This window comes from Nicotiana attenuata, chromosome 7 (assembly GCF_001879085.1).
Source record: "Nicotiana attenuata strain UT chromosome 7, NIATTr2, whole genome shotgun sequence".
Classification (NCBI taxonomy): Eukaryota; Viridiplantae; Streptophyta; class Magnoliopsida; order Solanales; family Solanaceae; genus Nicotiana; species Nicotiana attenuata.
Window position 1 is genome coordinate 51,960,235 of NC_031995.1, and position 6,637 is coordinate 51,966,871.

Consider the following 6,637-nt stretch of genomic DNA (forward strand, 5'->3'; position numbering starts at 1 on the left):
AATGCATTTCATGTTTTGGCAATCATACGCCCACCTGGAGAACAAGGGATGATAGTTCTAGTTTTAGCAATCAGGCACCCACCTGGAGAACAAGAGAAGACAGTTCAAGTTTCGGCAATCAGGTGCCCACCTGGAGAATAAGGGAGGAAAGTTAAAGTTTCGGCAATCAGGAGCCCACATAGAGAACAAGGGAAGACAGTTCAAGTGTCGGTAATCAGGCGCCCACCTGGAGAACAAGGGAAGACGGTTCAAGTTTCGGCAATCAGGCGCCCACCTGGAGAACAAGGGAGGACAGTTCAAGTTTCGGCAATCAGGCGCCCACCTGGAGAACAAGGGAATACAGTTCAAGTTTTGGCAATCAGTCGCCCACCTGGAGAACAAGGGAATACAACCCAATTTTCGGCTATCAGGCGCCCACCTGGAGAATAAGGGAATACAGTACGAGTTTTGGCAATCAGGCTCCCACCTGGAGAACAAGGGAATATAGTTCGAGTTTTGGCAATCAGGCGCCCACCTGGAAAACACGAGATTACAGTTCAAGTTTCGGCAATCAGGCGCCCACCTGGAGAGCAAGGGAATACAGTTCAAGTGTCGGTAATCAGGCGCCCACCTGGAGAACAAGGGAATACAGTTCAAGTTTTGGCAATCAGGCGCCCACCTGGAGAACAAGGGAATACAGTTCAAGTTTCGGCAATCAGGCGCCCACCTGGAGAACAAGGGAAGACAGTTCAAGTTTCGGTAATCAGGCGCCCACCTCGAGAACAAGGGAATACAGTTCATGTTTTGGTAATCAGGGGCCCACTGGGAGAACAAGGGAATACAGTTCAAGTTTTGGCAATCAAGTGCCCACCTGGAGAACAAGGGAATACAGTTCAAGTTTCTGTAATCAGCTGGCCACCTGGAGAACAAGGGAATACAGTTCAAGTTTCGGCAATCAGGCGCCCACCTGGAGAACAAGGGAAGATAGTTCCAGTTTCGGCAATCAGGTGCCTACCTGGAGAACAGGGGAAGACAGTTCAAGTTTCGGCAATCAGGCGCCCACCTGGAGAACAAGGGAGGACAGTTCAAGTTTCGGCAATCAGGTTCCCACCTGAAGAACAAGGGAAGACAGTTCAAATTTCGGCAATCAGGAACCCACATGGAGAACGAGGGAAGACAGTTCATGGTTCGGCAATCAGGCGCCTATCTGGAGAACAAGGGAAGACATTTCAAGTTTCGGCAATCAGGCACCCACCTGGAGAACAAGGGAATATATTTCAGACTTAAATTAAAGTCTGCAACAAAAGAAGCTCGCCTCGAGAGTGCGAGTCAACATTTCAAGATGCACAATAGAACTGTAGAAGCGACAAGATTAAGTTAGAAGATGTGTAGATAGGATTCTTGTAATTCATAGATCATAGTTTAGCCTAGCTTCTTTTTATTTTGTCTCGATGTAATAAGGAGTTTAGCGAGCAGTAGCAGTAGCAGCAACAGTGAAATCACAGCTTCCCGGTAGTCCCAGCAACCAAAACATTCAGAACTACACCAACCTGATTCCTTTATAGCAAAGGATATGTAGGCAACCTCGGAAGCAAGGTTCAGTCAGATCTTTCAAAAATGCTTCCCACAGAGTATCCAAACGGGCACAAATCGCCCGTATCCGCTCACTTTATCTTTGCCCAAAAACTCTTCGTGTTTCCAAGCAAAGAGGGGCAACTATGAGTACGTGATTTTTCCCCTATGCGAAATACTCCAACAAATTAAAGAAATAGATTTTTCCAATTGTTTGCAATTTTATAGGATTTTTGTACGAATTTGTGTTAATTGTTTGCATTTCTGTGCATGTTTACTTTTATTAAAATCATGAAAAATACAAAAAATACCATGCATTGCATTTAGATTTTTGTTTCCATGTTTTTAGGATTAATTAGTTAATTAATTGTTTTACTAAAATGAAAATCACAAAAATGGTTCATTATTGCATTCTTAGCTTTTGATTTTGGATTATTAATTTTCTCTTTTAAATTAAGATCAATTCATTTTTTATAATTTGATAATTAGTTAAATTTTACAACTTAGATTAATTTAGGGTTTAATTTAGGATTTTTGTTAATAAAGAAAAGAAAAGCAAAAGAAAAAGGTTTAAAAAAGAAATAAAAAGATGGCTTAAATTAAGTGTTGAAATCGGGCCAATGTACACCCAAATTTTCCCAAATCCAGCCCAAATCCCACCCCCAATATAGATTTAGACCCAGCACAATATCGCATACCAGATCCAGCCAGCCCCACCCTACACCAAACGACACCGTTTCCATCGTTATTTAATCCCATCCGTTGATTTCGTTTAATCGAACGGATGGGAACTAACCTTCTATTTTGTATTTAACTGTCTGAAACCGGTTACCCCCTCCCCTCCCGTTTCGAACCCCCCATTCCATCTTCACCACCTAAAGAGGCCAAATCCTAGCCGCCCCAAGTCCCCTCGCCGGCTCCGCCTTGTTAAGCCGCCAGATATCGCCCCACGGCGGCGGTGACACTCCAAATACCCCGAACATAACACCACATAATCTTTTATCCCTCCCCTTTCCAAATCTACAAACCTCTTCCCCGAAATCCCCATCCAAATCCTCAAATCTTAGATCTAAAAATCAAATTCTAAAACTTAGTTCACCCAAGTCCACCCAAAACATCATACCACAGTCTCCTCACTCCCCTCGACCTTAATACCTCACTTATTTTCCCAAATAACCCCGCAAAATTCTGCCATTTCAAATCTAAGGCTAGGTTCTGTCCGGTTCAAAGTTGCTGGCTCAATTTTCATTTGAAATCCAAAGCCCATTGTTTGTTTTCCTTCGAAAATTAGGCTTCCATAAGTCTTTTCTTTCAAGGAGATCCGGTCAAATCCATGCAAGATCGGATCCCTTGAAGGAAAATACCTTTGTTGGTCTATCAAGGCGGAGACGGACCTAAATGCTTAGTTCGTTTGTTGTTTTCCAGTCCAAACGGTAAGGTATCATCATTTTACCTTTCCATTTCTTTGTTTTTCTTTCTTTCTTTCTTTCTTTTCTTCAAATGTCGAGTCAGTGTTCTTCCTAGATTAATTCTTAGTTTATAAATCAGTCTATTATTTGAACGTGGTTAGTTAGTAATTTGTTTTAGGGTGCATCAATTTGATCATTTTGGTTTCAGAAATTACTCCAACTATTTGTGCAAGTTTCATTTAGGGTTTACCGATTTGTCTTAGCTCGGGATTAATTTAGCCTAAGTTTTGAGTTAGCTTCCATTTGTTGTCATATGTTATTAGTTCCCTTTATGGTTTTCTCTGACTGTATGATTAGCATAAATTATTAGTTATTTGTTTTTAATTAATGCATGATTAGTTTAGGATCAGTGTTATTCAAGGTGTTTGATTGTTTGTTTACCCGTTTGCCTAGGTTTATAAATTGTTAGAAACTCCTAGGGCTTAATTGAACAAATGAAAACTTAGTGCTAATTTTGAAAATAAGAACAATATTTTCAGATAAGGTTTATATTGGAAGGCTCTAGAATAGGGGAAGCTGGCCTCATTTGGTTTGCACAAAATACATAAACCAATGAGGGACAACCAACTATCCAAGTTGGGTAAAAAAGATGCCTTGATGCTGAAGGAATAATTCCATTATTCTCTTCAGCGCATGACACTCTCAAGGGCTATATATATAGACCATTTCTTTCATACAAAGAGGGGAGAGATTCATACCCTAGAAAATACACAAAAAATTCTCTACATTACTGGTTGGTTTTCTGATCTTCTCTTAGAACTTTAAGAGCTTTTTTCATGGAATTTCTTGTTTTCTGGGTTTAAGGCTGGGTACGGTTCCCGTGACGTAGTTGTAATTTGTAATTTCTAAATTCGGGTGTACATTTCATGTGACCCGACTTCAATTTCCAATAATTTTAAATAAAATAAACATGTCATGAACCGCGAGTGCATTTTATATAGCGTGGTTTATGATGTGTCTTCAAAATAATCATGAATTTTCCTAAAAACATTAAAAGTGGTTAAAAGGAATAAAATGCACATGGGTTTCTAAATATGTAAAAATCAGATAACTAGGCCAATAATGATAGTTGAGCTACCGTGCTAAAACCACGAAACCCGGGAATGCCCAACATCTTCTCCGGGTTAACAGAATTCCTTACCCGGATTTTTGTGTTTCGCGGACTTTAAAAACAGAGTCAAACTTTCCTCGATTTGGGATTTTAGGCCGGTGACTTGGGACACCATAAATTATCCCAAGTGGCGACTCTGAATTTAATATAAATAATCCAGTTTCGATTGCCACTTAAATTGGAAAAAACTCCATTATACCGTTTCGGGGGTAGAAAAAGGAGGTGTGACAAAGGGGAGCACGAATGGGGGTGAGAAACTATCAAATAATTAAGCAAAAACATAGTTGAGGTATAGAAGAAATATGAATGGGTTGAAGTAAGGACTCTCGATGACAACTCAATGAATAAAATCATTCCTAATGCACGAATGTAATAACCCAGCCGGTTGTTTCGAGAGTTGTAGCCCGGTTAACCTATTTTCTGCACCTTTTGTGCTCTACAACTGTTATATGACTTACTGGATTAGTTGGATCAGGTACAGAGATATTTCAGAGTGAATTGAGACACTTAGTCTCTTAATTAAAGTTTAAGTTGGAAAAGTTGACCGGATATTGACTTATGTGTAAACAACTTCGGATTTAAATTTTGATGGTTCCGTTAGCTTCATTAGGTGATTTTATACTTAGGAGTGTGTCTAATTTGTGATTTGGATGTCCGTAGTAGAATTAGGCTTGAAATGGCAAAAATTCGAATTTTAGAATATTTGACTGGGAGTGAACGTTTTGATATCGGGGTCGAATTCTGATTCCGAAAGTTGGAGTAGGTATGTGGTATCATTTATGACTTGTGTGCAAAAATTGAGGTCAATCGGACGTGATTTGATATGTCTCGGCGTAGGTTGTATTTGGAAATTTCAAAGTTCACTAGGCTTGAATCCATGTGCAATTCTTGTTTTTGATATTGTTTGAGGCGATTTGAGAGTTCGACTAAGTGTGTATGATATTTTGGGACTTGTTGGTACATTCAGATAGGGTCCCGAGTGGCGCGGGTATGTTTCGAGGTGAATTTTGAGTGAGTCCAGGCATTTTCGGCACTCTGATGCTGTTCAGGTACCTACTGAGTGCGAGTGCCGAGTACCAAGTGTCGAGTGCTGAGTGACCGTGAGGAATGAGTGGCTATGAGGAATGAGTGACTATGAGGTTGGAGTGAATGAGAGAACTGAGTGGTTGTTGTCCTAAGAGGCTGTATGTGATTTCATTATTGTTGCACATAGTTGCCATATATCAATGTTTTGAAAACTTATGAAAAATATTTTATCCGATTTTACTTGAGCTTGGCATGTATAAACTGATTTGACTAAATTCTGCCGGATATGAAAGCATGTTTCTTTTTCCTTGTTGAGACTACTGAAATTAAACCACAACTATGTAGCTCGTCACTATCTTTCAGTTCCTTATTTACTATTTTTACTTACTGAGTTGGTTATACTCACGCTACACCCTGCACTTCATGTGCAGATCTAGGAGTTTCTTGATGCAGTGGTTGTTGATATTTCACGTAGCTAGCCGTTGGAGATATCGAGGTAGCTGTCTGGCGTTCGCAATCCTTGTTTTTTCCTTCCTTACCTTTTCTTTCGTTGTATTTGGATCGAAACTGTTATAGATGTTTCATTTCTAGACTAGTTATGTATAAATACTCATGGTCTCAGTAACACCCCGATATTGGGAGCTATTTCCGCACTTGTGTTTTGGGTTTTACCCATGTTTATGAAAACTTTGCAATTTAAAATTTCTCGATTCATTTTCTGTTAAATATTGGAAGTATTTTGGAAACGTCGGCTTTCCTAGTACCATCAATAGGCGTCATCACAATATGTTAGGATTTTGGTCATGTCAACGAATTTCAACAAGAATTACTCAAGTTCCACATCTCGTAATCTCGGATAATATGTCACAACTTCCAAACCATACACACATGGCGCCTTGTGCCTATATTGATCAAATTACTTTTGCACGGCAAAACCCACGTGCTAACATATATATTGTATCCGCATCAAATGCTACATTAAATATTCAGGAGATTTAGTCTTATACAATAAGCATAGTAACAACCTAGTATAAATTAGAAAATCAATTGAAAAAAAATGAGTCTAATTTAGAAATCATTTGGGTGAAGAGAATAGCATTCTCAATTTAAATAAAGTATCAGATAGCTACTTAATTAAATTTAGAGTTTGTTAAATAAAAACATAACAACGATTTATAACTAAGATAAAATCATTGTATAGGGTGAGGAGTTTAACTTGAAAATTAATTAAAGTAAAATATGACAACTATTAAGAATAATAAAATACTGGATGCAAAGAAGAGTTTTAACGTAAGTGTAACGACCCGACCGGTCGTTTTGAGTTCTAGGGCGTTGTTTGGCGGTTTGAGTCCTTGAGTAGCTTCATTTGATGGTTTATGACTTGTACGTGTGGTCGGAATTGAATTTCGAGAAGTTCGGAGTTGATTCGGATGGAAAATTCTCAATTCGAAAGCTTTAGGTTGGAAAAGTTAATCAAGAT